Source organism: Phaseolus vulgaris, chromosome 9, assembly GCF_000499845.2.
Source record: "Phaseolus vulgaris cultivar G19833 chromosome 9, P. vulgaris v2.0, whole genome shotgun sequence".
NCBI classification, from domain to species: domain Eukaryota; kingdom Viridiplantae; phylum Streptophyta; class Magnoliopsida; order Fabales; family Fabaceae; genus Phaseolus; species Phaseolus vulgaris.
Genome location: NC_023751.2, coordinates 1,308,295 through 1,320,622, shown reverse-complemented (window position 1 = coordinate 1,320,622; position 12,328 = coordinate 1,308,295).

Here is a 12,328-nt window from a genome sequence, read left to right as displayed (position 1 = left end):
GTCGTTAGATCAAGCAGATCTAACGATTGAGATCTTGTGACATTTGGGATTCCGAGACATCTTCGGGCTATAAATAAGGGTTGGGAATAGTGGCTTCTCATGCGTTCTAATATTCATTGAGCTCCGATACCCGAGCGAATCCGAGCGATTTGTGCTGCATTCCTCGTCCATCTTAAGGTTAGTCATGTCTACCCGCTCACATCCTACTTCTTCTTCTTCTCCTGCTCGGTCTCCTCTTCTTGAACCCCCCTCCTGTTCGTCTTCTTCTTTTTCTTCCAGTTTTTCCTCCAACAACGTTATCTCGGTTGGGGCAATTTAGACCGTTGCCCCACAAATGGAGGAACTGAGGGGTGATGACGTTTGTAACGCGTCGAACCAGTCGAGCTCGTCTTTGCGACCGCTCCCTCACGGGGCCCTGCTTGGGTCGACCCCAAGGTGTGTGAGATTGTGTCCGTGTTTCATACGGACGCCTCAGTGGCTGAGTTCTTGGATAAGGTTCCAGTCTTGAAGGCTTCGGCCGAGGATTCCTTATTGTCGTTCGACCCCTGTTCGTTGGACAACCGTGTGTATAGGGAACAGTTATCTACCAAACCCCATTTTTCTTTATGTACAGTTGTTTGTTTTCAGATTTACACGTGTCCTTTCCTTTTGACGCGTTCACGGTGAGTGTCCTTCGGACGCTTAATGTGGCGCCGAGTCAAATGCACCCCAATACGTGGCATCCATGCAGGCTTTCCGCATGGTGTGCCGGACATTCGAGGTGCATCCTCTTTCCTCTTATTTTTTGAATTTCTATGTCTCTCACCCTTCTGAGCTGGTCGGCTGACATTCTTTTGTCAGTCGAGCGGGTAGTGTGTTGTTCAAGGCTTTCTCGGCCTTCTATAAGAACTTCAAAGAAAAGTTCTTTAAGATGTTCATGGAGCCGGCGGGCACGCACTACTTTTTCGATGAGGTCAGCCAACCGAGATTCCCCTTGTTTTGGACGAGGAGTCCTTCAAATATAAAGAATTGGCCACGCCCGGTCAATCCAAGCGAAGGCGAGCGGGAGGTTTTCGTTTTGTTCGATAGCCTTCCGAAGAATCTTCCTGCTCGGCCACTAATGTCCTTGTACATAGAGACCAATCGCGAGGCGACCTTTGAGGGTATGTTTGATATCCTCGTCTTTCGGTCGTTTACTCTATGCTTTTGACTAACGTATTTTTTTGTTTCAGTGATTGCAAAGAGAGAGATACCGCAGGCGGTCGGTATGCTGACAATTTTTAAACACAAGCTGAAGGAGAAAAGGGGAGCTACCGGAACCGGGCCCCCTGCTGCTGAGACCGCCCCTGAATGGGTTCTTCATCCAAGAATCCCAAGAAGAGGGCAAGGGAGAGCGGCAAACCGCCCGTACCTTTCGGGTTCCTGGGGAGATGCTGACCCCTCCTCCAAGCCGAACGATTGCTCATGTTGGCTCGCCACCAACCAACGAGCTCAACCGTCCTATTCCAACAGCGGTCGCCGTACCTGTGGCGATTGTCCAAGAGTCATCCTTGACGCTGCTGGGGGCGACTCGTGCTTTACGAGGGTAATGAACTTTAACTTGCCCCCAGCCTCGAAGAGCTTATCGGGTCGGTCTCCGAGGATGATCTTCTTGACGGCGGCGTCAAGATGATTTATCGCGGCCTGATACTGACGCGTCGGAGGGTCGAGGCTCACAGGCGGCGCATCGAGGACTTGTCGCACCTCGTACACCAACTTCAAGAGGCGTCCAACAACCTGAAGCAGGCCATCGATGCGAACACAGTCTACGAAAAGAAGTTGTGTTCGCAGGCTGCTGAGCTTGAGCTTGGTGTGGTTCGGGTGGCTGAGGTGGAGAAGGCGACCGAGACAACTCGGCTACGAAAGGCGTTGGAGGAGGCCGAGCACAAAGAGGCATTTCTACAGGGGGAGGCCGCTTGCTTGCGCCAGGGGAAAGAGGCGGCGAAGGCCGAGTTGTTGAAAACCATGGAGGACATCATGGTCTTAATAACCCAGAGCTTCGACCTGACCGTTCGACAGGCTGGGGTGCTGTATGGCGGGCCTCCACCTTCTGGTCAATTTGACCAAGTGATGGAGGTCTTCAACGACCGACTAGTTCCTGCAGGTGAGGTCCAGAGCCTTCAAAATGCCGACCAACCTGCCCCGAGCGAAGATGTTGAAAACTAGGGCTTAGGCTTTTAGGCTTTCTTTTTCGTTCGTTTTGTTTCCTTGAGGTCGGGGTGTGGCCTCCACCTTTATTAATGAATAGAATCGATCGCCTTTGAATTTTAATACTTTGTACAAGTCTTTTTGTTTGGTCGGTGTGGGCGTGAGTTAATAATAACTTAACTTAATGAATGCAATCGGTGCAAATTTGATGTGATCGCTCGCTTGGAGGTAAGTTGCTTAACGAAATTGTAAAGCGCGTCTTATTTAGACAAGTTAAATTGTGTGGTCAGTGTAGCTAGCGGTATCAGGATAGACTGATACGCTTGTGTGGGTATTGGGAGGGAATGCCAGTAGGGCTACATCTTGGCCGAACCGTGGCTCTTATGTTGATTTTATGATTTGCACTTTGTTTGACGAAAACGCTTCTTTAAAACCTCTCCGACCGCTGGTGCTACCGGACGAGGAAAGAGTGCGTGCATTTTATTCATTGTCTAGCTAAAATAAAATTTGAGGTGCGTGGCATTCCACGTCCTCGGTACAATTTTTCTTGATAGCCACTCAAGGTGGTACGCTCCCCCTTCTCCTACCTCTCGGATCCGAAACAGTCCTTCCCAGTTTGACAAGAACTTGTCTTCCAACTTCTTGGCATTGCTTCGCATCCTCCAAACGAGGTCACCCTTGTGGAAGCTTCTGGGCCGAACCTTCGTGTTGTATCTTCTTGCAGCTCGAAGCTTGCATGCTGCTTTGTGGAATTTGCTCTTGTCGCGTAGAACGTTGATGAGGTCGAGCTCAACTGACAAACTTTCCTTGTTGAGGGATAAATCAAATAATTGTCGCCTGATGGACGGTTCGCGTACTTCTACCGGGATCATGGCCTCAGTGCCGTACGTGAGGTTGTACGACGTTTCTTGTGTTGTGGTTTGGGGGGTGCATCAGTACGCCCAGAGGACTTCGAGTAGCTCCTCGGTCCACCTTCCTGTCACTATGTCGAGCCTCTTCTTCAACTCATTTAAGGGGACTTTGTTGGCCGCCTCTACTTGGCCGTTCGTTTGTGGGTGTTCGATCGAGCTCGTGACTAATTTGATGATGAGGTCATCGTAAAAAGTCTAGAGTCCTTGGTTGATGAACTGTCGGCCATTATCAGATATGATTGTGTTTGGAACTGCAAATCGACACACAATGTTCTTCCATACAAAGTTTTGGACATTTCTGGCGGATATGGCGGCGAGAGGTTCGGCCTCTATCAATTTCGTGAAATAGTCCACAACGACCAACAAATGTTTTGTTTGGCCTTTACCAGGTGAAAAAGGATCGATAATATCCATCCCTCATATGGCGAACGGCCACGACGACGTCATGCTGTGGAGTTCCTCTGGTTTTAAATGATGAAGTGGGCCGAACTCTTGACACTTTAGACACTTCTTCACATACTCCGCATAATCAGCTTGAACGGTTGACCAATAATATCCTGCTCGGATAACCTTGGTTGCCATTGTTTGGGCCCCAGAATGGTTGTCACACGCTCCATTGTGAATCTCTTGCAATACATATTCGGTTTGCTCTTTGGTGAGGCATTTTAGGAGCGGCGTTGAATACCCCCTTCGATACAGATCTTGGCCGATCATGGTGTATCGGGTGCACTGCAGTCTAATCGCTTTTTCATTGCCTGGTTTGCAGGTTCCATGCTCTAGATATTGGATGATAAGGCTTATCCAAGTATCGACTTTGGTGACGACCAAGCATTCGGCCTCTCCCACGCTCGGTTGCTTTAGATGGACCTGAATGATCGATCGGTGGTGGCTTTGCTTCTTGGTGGACGCAAGGCGAGACAGCATATCTGCCCGTTCGTTGTCTTGCTGGGGTATATGCTCGATAGTGACTTTATCGAATTTCGCAATGAAGTTGCTGATCGTTTGGTAATATCGTTGGAGGAGGGGCTCCCTTACCTCGAATTCACCTCTGACTTGGCCGACTACCAATTAGGAGTCGCTTTTACATGTGACCTCTCGCGCCCTAAGGTCATGGGCTAAACTAAGGTCGGCCAGGATGGCTTCATATTCGGCCTAGTTGTTTGTTGCCTTGAAGGAAAATTGCAGTGCTTGCTCGATCAGCAGGTCGCCTAGTCCCTCCAGGACGACACCTGTGCCGCACAAGGTTTTATTGGATGACCCATCAACATATAGCGTCCATGTCGTAGGGACTTCAGACTGTGGTGGAAGCTCTGCCGAGAATTCAGCCAAACACTAGGATTTGATTGAACCTCTCGGTTCGTACTGAATGTCGAATTTCTGAGAGCTCGACCGACCATCCTATCATTCGACCTGCAAGATCGGGTTTAGACAATATTTTATATATAGGATAGTTGGTCTTTACCGTTATGGCGTGATTTTGGAAGTATGGCCACATCCTCCTCGTCGTCAGAACCAGTGCTAGTGCCACCTTCTCTATCATCTGGTACCTTGTTTCGGCCGCATGGAGCGTGTGGCTGACAAAGTACACTTGGTGTTCTTCGTTGTTGATGTCTTGTACGAGGGCAACACTGACTGCCTCTTCTGATACGCTTAGGTAGACCACAATTGGCAGATCAAGTCTTGGCTTTTGAATGACGGTCGGTGATGACAAAAATTCCTTGAGCTGGGTGAAGATGCTTTCACATGCATCGCTCCAGCTGAACTTTGTAGTTTTGAGAAGCATTTGCGCCATGGGTCTCATGCGTTCAGCTAGGCGGGGGATGAACCTAAACAATACTGTCAATCGGTCGAGTTGCTGCTGGATCTCCTTCAGGTTCTTTGGGCTTCTCATCTCAGTTATCACCTTGCATTTGTCAGGGTTGGCCTCAATTCCTTTGTGAGTCAACACGAATCTCAGAAACTTGCCCCCCTCAACTCCGAACACGCATTTCTCGAGATTGAGGCGCATGTTGGTCCTTCGAAGGGCATCAAAGACTTCTTGCAAGTCCTTGATGTGTTGGTCGCACAAGTCGGATATGATAACGATATCGTCCACGTAGACCTCCACGCTTTTTCCGATCATTCCTTTGAAGATCTTGTCCATCAACCTCTGATACGTTGCCCCTGCGTTCTTCAGGCCGAACGACATTACCTCGTAGAAGTAGTTTGCACCGTCGATCGTGAATGCTGTTTTCTCTTTGTCCTTGGGGTGCATGCTTATCTGGTTGTAGCCAGAATAAGCGTCCAGGAAACTCAATACCTTGTGCCCTGCCGCTCCATCGACGAGTCGGTCGATGTTAGGCAGTGGGTATGAGTCTTTAGGGCATGCCTTGTTTAGATCTTTGTAGTCGACGCACATTCACCATTTGCCGTTCGATTTGATTACCATCATCACATTGGCCAACTAGGTAGAGTACCGGGCCTCTCAGATGAACCCGACCTTTAAGAGCTTCTCAGCCTCAACTATGGTCGTGAGTCTCTTCTCTTCGTCGTGGTTTCTTTTCTTCTACGCGACCGGACGTGCTTCCCTGTACACTGAAAGACGATGAGTAATGATCTCGGGATTGACCCTTGGGACGTCAGTGGCTGTCCATGCGAAAAGATCCACATTTCTCTTTAGGGCTTGATGAATGAGTTCGGCATCGGCGACTGCCATTGTTGTGCTGATACTCGTGTATCGCTCCTTATCAATGAAGGGGACGTGGCATAGCTCGTCCTTTGCTTCAAGTCTCGGTTCGACCTCTCTTGGATCAAGGTCGACCTTGGCGACCGCATGCTCGGCCGACTGCACATGTCTTTAGGGGGACCTTCCTCGTCTAGGTATCTTGGGCCTGGGTAAGTGACTGTTGGTGACCTTCTGCCGAGTGAGCTCCACTCGCAGGCTTTCTACATAACACTCCCTTGCTATCTTCTTATCCACGTGAATGGTCAAAATGTCACCCCACAAAGAGGGGAACTTCATTGCGAGGTGAGGGGTGGAGACGATCGCCCCAAGCTTGTTGAGGGATGACTATCCGAGAAGGATATTATACGAGGTATAGGCCTCAATAACCAAAAACCTTATCCTTAGTGTTTTGCTGGCCTTGTCGAGGTCGAAGGTGGTGTACAGCTCGATGTACCCCTTCGTTCCAACTCGCTTTCTAGAGAAACCGACCACGTGGTCATCATAAGGCATCATTTCCTCTATTGGAATTTTCATGGCTTTGAAGGTCTTCTAGTAGAGGATGTCGACTGAGCTTTCTTGATCTACCAAGGTCTTCATGATGGTGAACTTATCGATGTTGACCGATATCACCATTGGATCGTCTTGGGAGGGGTCTACCCCTTTGAAGTTGTCGTCTGTAAATGTTATGAGTGGCATCCTTGGCCGGATGGCCACAGAGTTCACCTGATGGATAACTCGCAGGTGCTTCTTCCGCGCACTGTTAGAGCTCCCACCCTCGGCAAACCTGTCGACGATGGTGTTTATGACCTTGCGGCCTCTTCTACGGTCGTCTTTGGGAGATCGTCCCTCCTCCCGCGACGTTCTTGGCGATGATCGTCCTCTCTGGGCCCTGGAGGGGTGCGGTCTCTCTTCCTTGGTGCTTCCTCCCTACAAGGGGAACGACTGGTGGTGCGTCCGCCCTGCACAAAGCGGCGTAAGTGCTCTGCTTGAATTAACTCCTCTATTTTGTCTTTCAAGGCTTGAAACTCCTCGGTCGAATGATCGGTATTCTTGTGATACCAACACTTCTTGCTACGGTCAACATTGTCAGCGCTCAGAGCTCTTCTAGGTGGCGGGATCAGCTCCGCGTTAAGGGTTTCTTGCAATATTTTCCCTCGATCGGCGTTGAGGGGTGTGTATCGTGAGAATCGAGGCCCACGATTGTCTCGCTTGGGATCACCACCTCCAGACCCGAACTTCCCTTGTCGTTCCTTCTCATCCTTCTTCTCACCGTTTGCCTCTACTCGAGCCTGGTTCCTGAACTCACGCAATTCCTGCAACTGCATAAACTTGGCGGCTCGGCCCCTAAGTTCGTCTAAGCTTGCTGCTGGCTGCATGCACAGGTTATCTGTGAAGGGACTCGGTCGGAGGGTAGTCAATATATGATGCATTGCCACCTTGGGACTGAGGTTTCGAATGCCTATAGCGACCTTTCCGAACTGGTCGATGAACTTTCTCAGGGACTCTCCCTTCTCCTAGCGGATGTTGACCAGGGAAATAGACGTTATGTGGTGGGGTCGGCTAGTTGCAAACTGGACATCGAACTTGGCCACCAGCGTTTCAAAACAATCTACCGAGTACGGAGGGAGCTTTGTGAACCATCTCAAAGCTCCTCCCTTCAAAGAGGTTGGGAAGACTCGGCATAGGACCGCGTCATCGGTCGTTTACAAACTCATGTGAGTGGTATACGCATCCATGTGCTCATCGGGATGGGTCGTTCCATCATACCGATCTCTTTTGAATCCCTTCCACTTATCCGGTAGAGGAACCTCCATGATGAGGTCATTGAAAGAGTGGCGACGGTCGGTTGCAGCAGTGCTGATCATGTTTATCGTATTGTTGGGATGGGATTCACCATCCATCTCCACGGTGAGGTTCTTGTTCTTCGAATCCCTCTCGGTATGAGGGTCGACAGCTGTGACGAAGGACCTGCCAACCTGGTTGGTCGGGGCAGGGACGGTCCTCCTTCTACCAACTTCTTCATTTCTTGGTTCTCCTTTCAGAGGTTTTTGATCTCTTCTTCATTGTTCCTGGTTGCCTCTTCATGCGCTTTCTTCATCTCGGCCAACTCCTTCTGGTGAGCCAACATCATTGCTGCTTGGTCTGCTTCGGACATCCTCTCGCTAGCCATACTGCGGGTTGATACCATCTTCTGCTGCTTCTTTACACTATTCTCTCAGCCCCACGGTGGGCGCCAATCACTGTACTAGTACGACCGGACGACTCAGTGAGTAAGTCAACACTCAGACCAAGTAACCACCTAAACCAATGAGAAGGCCGCGTGACGACACGTGACCGACCGACCCTTGGCGTTGAGCCAAGGGTTGACCAAGTCAGCAGAGTTAATCTATAGTTAAGGGATGTTTAGTGCAACCCTAAACACGAACGAATTCCCTAATTCGACTACCAATGAAGGCCCATTAAGGTAATATAAATAACACGCATTTCAAGAAAAAAGGTACGTCATTATCTACAGTACTCTGACACCCGAGTGTTAACACCCCGACTGACTTGAGCGTTGGAGTGCCTTATGCAGGTACCATCCCCGCCTGTGGAGCCAAGTGACCGAGAGGAGGAAGGCGTAGCAGAGTTTGGAGCATCAGTGACCAACCAAAGGTGGAAACAGGAGCAATCGTTCTCTAGGTCCCAAACCCGTTCGAGAACAATGAGTTATTAAACTAATCGACACTTCTCACCTATTATGGTATGACAAGAAAAATATTTATGTTTTTAAAAGCTAATAAATATTGGAAATCTAAATAAATTATAAACATGGATTTTACTAAAAATACTTACTTTAAAGAAAAATCTCTAATTTGTTTGAATGAAGAGTTTTGAGATTTTACGAAATTAAAAATATTTTAAAATGTTTTATTCATGTATTTGTATGGATGATGGAGCCTAGGTAATGTTTGTCCACCGGTACATAATTCACTGACATGTCGATGATCTTTTAGTTCTTTGAGGATCTTCCTTTCGCTCTATGTGCTCTGCCGGTCAGGGGTACCTACGATTGCACCCCAACGCTCAAGTCAGTGCTAGTATTTTGGTCTGTTATCTTAAGATATGAAAAAAGTACCTTTTCCCCCTTTAGAAATCCTATTTATTGGTTGACTTGGGCCCCCACTTGTGTGGGTTAGGAAATCAGTTCACCCAGATGTGTGTAGTGATCCTCAAAACGTGTGTAGTGGCTTCCTGATATCATGAGTATGTATCTTGAAGTATGTCTTTGACTCATTCAATGCCAGTCACAACTGCTTCTTTATTACGTATTTGTTATATTGTAAATGTCATTTGACTCGGTCGTCCGGTGTCCGACCAATACACTTGCCCCCTAGGCTCGAAGGAATTTATCTCCGAAGAGACGTATAGGATGGCTGGGGATTCCAAGATAATGTGCGATAGCTGGTAATTTTGAATGCATGGCAGAGATGTGACGTTTAGCAGAGCCACCATTTCATGATGCACTATTTCATCAGATGTCTTCAACGGTGTAGATTTCATGTCGTTTCGTATGCCGAGTGGGTTTGACCGTTAGATTGCATTAAATGCAACGGTTGATGGAAGAGGGCCAAGCACAACTTCACAAGAACGACAAAAGCCAAGACATGAGCATCCAAAGCCAAACCAAGAGCGTCTAAGGCTAAGGGAAGAGCGTCTAGGCCAAAGGGGAGGAGCGTCTAGGCCAATGAAAGGAGCGTCTAGGACCAAATTGCTAAGCCCATGGCCAAGCGAATCCATGCAGATTTGTTTATGCTACATGAAGGCCCATTAGGGGTAGATTAGTATTAGTTGTGGTGTAAATAGCATAAACTTGATTCCATGAGACTTGACCTAGATTTGCTAAAGATTTGGTCACTTTCTAGAAGGATTCTCCACATGGCCATGTGCTCCATGTGATGTAAATTTGCATTTCATTTTTATTAGCATTAGGGTTGCATTATGGTCCTCTTTAGCCTATAAAAAGAGGAGCCTACACCTTGTATTTTCAAGTTTATTGTGAGTAAAGTTATGCTGCCATTTTGTGTCAAGCTTTGCTTCTCCCTAGAATTCTAGGCTCTAAACTTCACATCCTTCACCTTTCCTTGGGCTGGCCGAACCTCCCAATATTCATACACATCATGCACCTTCAAGATCAACATCACTCTTAGGAGGATCTTGCACACACACATCCATAGCTTCCGCACCATCTCTTACATGATTTGGTATCATTTGGTATCAGAGCTTGGGTTCTTCAAGATGAGTTGCTTTTGGTCTTTTCATTTCTAGTTCTTATTTTATTTCATGTTGTTCATCTTATTTCCATAATTGTCTTGCTGTTTTTTGCATTTTAATTTGTTTTGGTGTGCTTTGTGGAAGATCCAACCGAAGCACTTTTGTTCAATTGATCTTGAACAATTTCTTGTGCAAATTGTGATAGGATTCCATACACCTTTGAGTTGCTGTTTTCTTTTAGGCTTTTGAGTCTTTATTGCACTTTTAATTTGGTTCATATTATGCTTTTGAGTCTTTAATTTCTGAATCCATATATGTTTTGTCAAGTCTTGTTCATCCACATTGTCAACAATTCTTAGTAGTCCTTTTATTTGGCTTGATTTGTTTCGTGATTTTGGGTATCTTTAATTGCTTTGAATCTGCTGTTCTTTGATCTTTTGGTGCCTTTTTAATTTTAGTTTGAGTTCTTATTTGTGTTTAGATCCTACACAAATTCTATTTCACAAATTCCATTGTGTTTAAATTTTGGTATCTTGCTGTTTTTTGTTTCCAGTTTTCCAGAATCCCCTGTTTCACATTCTCTGTGCTGGCTGTTTTGTTCCAGAAAAATATTTCCACTCATAGGAAAATTTTGATTCTCTGGAATATGCAAGTTTGAAGTGTTATAAAAAGGACAAAAAAAGAATTAGTTCAAAAGAATCAACAGAAAAAAAATGATAAATCTTTTAAAATCAGTGTGCAAATCTGAGGCGCTACAGCTGGCGTAACTGAACACCAAAATTGAAAAATTTATTAAAAACAAATGGTGCATGCGTTTTGAGTGATTCCAAAGCCAGATTTTAGCTAAGATCTTGAATATATTGCATATCAAATTTCAGAATCATATCTTAAAAACAAAGCTCAGCATAAATTGGGGAAAAACACGTTTCTGGCCCACAACATTTTTCCTGTGGTGCTGTTTTTTATTTTGTAATCTAATTCTAGTGCCATTCTTAGGAATTCTTTTGTGTACCTACCTTTATTTGAGTACCTTTTATTTGCTTGCTTAATATTTCTAGTTGTCATAATCTAACTCCTTTTGGTGGTACTGTTTTATTCAATTAAATTGTTTCTTGCTTTTGTTCTTTAACCTCTAATTTGGTGCTGGAATTTATTCTCCCTTGGTGCTTAATTGAATGGAAACTTGACTTGGGTAAGGTCTAGTCTTTTGATAGGTGCTGGAATTGGAGAATTAAGACCTTCATTTTAAGGGGAAACAAAGACAAGGCAGAATCAAGCTTTCTTGAAAACACCACAAACACTTGGAGGGTCAACAAGCAAAGACAACAAGGAAGTGCCTTTAGCAAAAAGAGGATCAACAAAGGGAGTTTTCTTAATTTCCTTGCAACTTAGTTTGTGTTAATTACCTCTTAATTACGTTATTAGACGGTGAGTGTGTCTTCAAGGGCTCCAGGTGTCCAAGAAGCCTCACCTAGGGCCGACTAGTGTAGAGTTTTCTAATTAGCAATTGTTAATTGTTTTTTTATTGCTTTTCTATTGCTTAATTAGTTTCGCTTTTGCAATTGTGTTGCTTTGTTTAAGCTTTGTAAATCGTCTAGCTTTATTAATTAGTTAGCTTGCATTGTTTTCTTTCATTGAAAATTTGATTTCTCAACTTAATTGTGTTCTAAGTGGTTTACTAAGAGAAAGTTTTGTGTGAAGACATTGAGGGATAGTTTTTGGATAAGGCAAAGGCTTGGTATTTAAGTAGTCCTTTGTGACTCACCTCCCTTACCTGGAAAACTACCTTCTTTGACTTTCCTAAGTTTTCTCAAGGTAAAATACTTATATACACAAAGCTTTAGCCATGTCTTCTTCTTCTCATTCTACAAAGTCTATTGGAAGTGAATTAAAATCTTTAAAAACTCTTTTGAAAGAAGTTTCACAAACTGTGCAATCAATTGCATATAGACAATTGGAGAATGAGACTAAACTTAATGTTTTGACTAAAGCAAAGGATGAGAAGTCTCACATTTTAAAAAAATTACCTTCTCATGCATATATCTCTAAAGATCATGATTCTTTTGGGGAGGGAAGCATTAGAGTAAATGATTATTATCAAGCACCCCCTACAAGACATAGAAGAGATAGAAAAGAACAAGAAAACCCAAGAGAGGTTAGGGTAGACCAACCCCATTTCCATGGAAAAGAAAATATAGAAGCTTGCCTAGATTGGGAAATGAGGGTAGAAAAATTGTTTGCTTCCCATAAAGAAAGAAAGGAAAGAAAAATACAAAAGAAGAGAGGGGAAGTC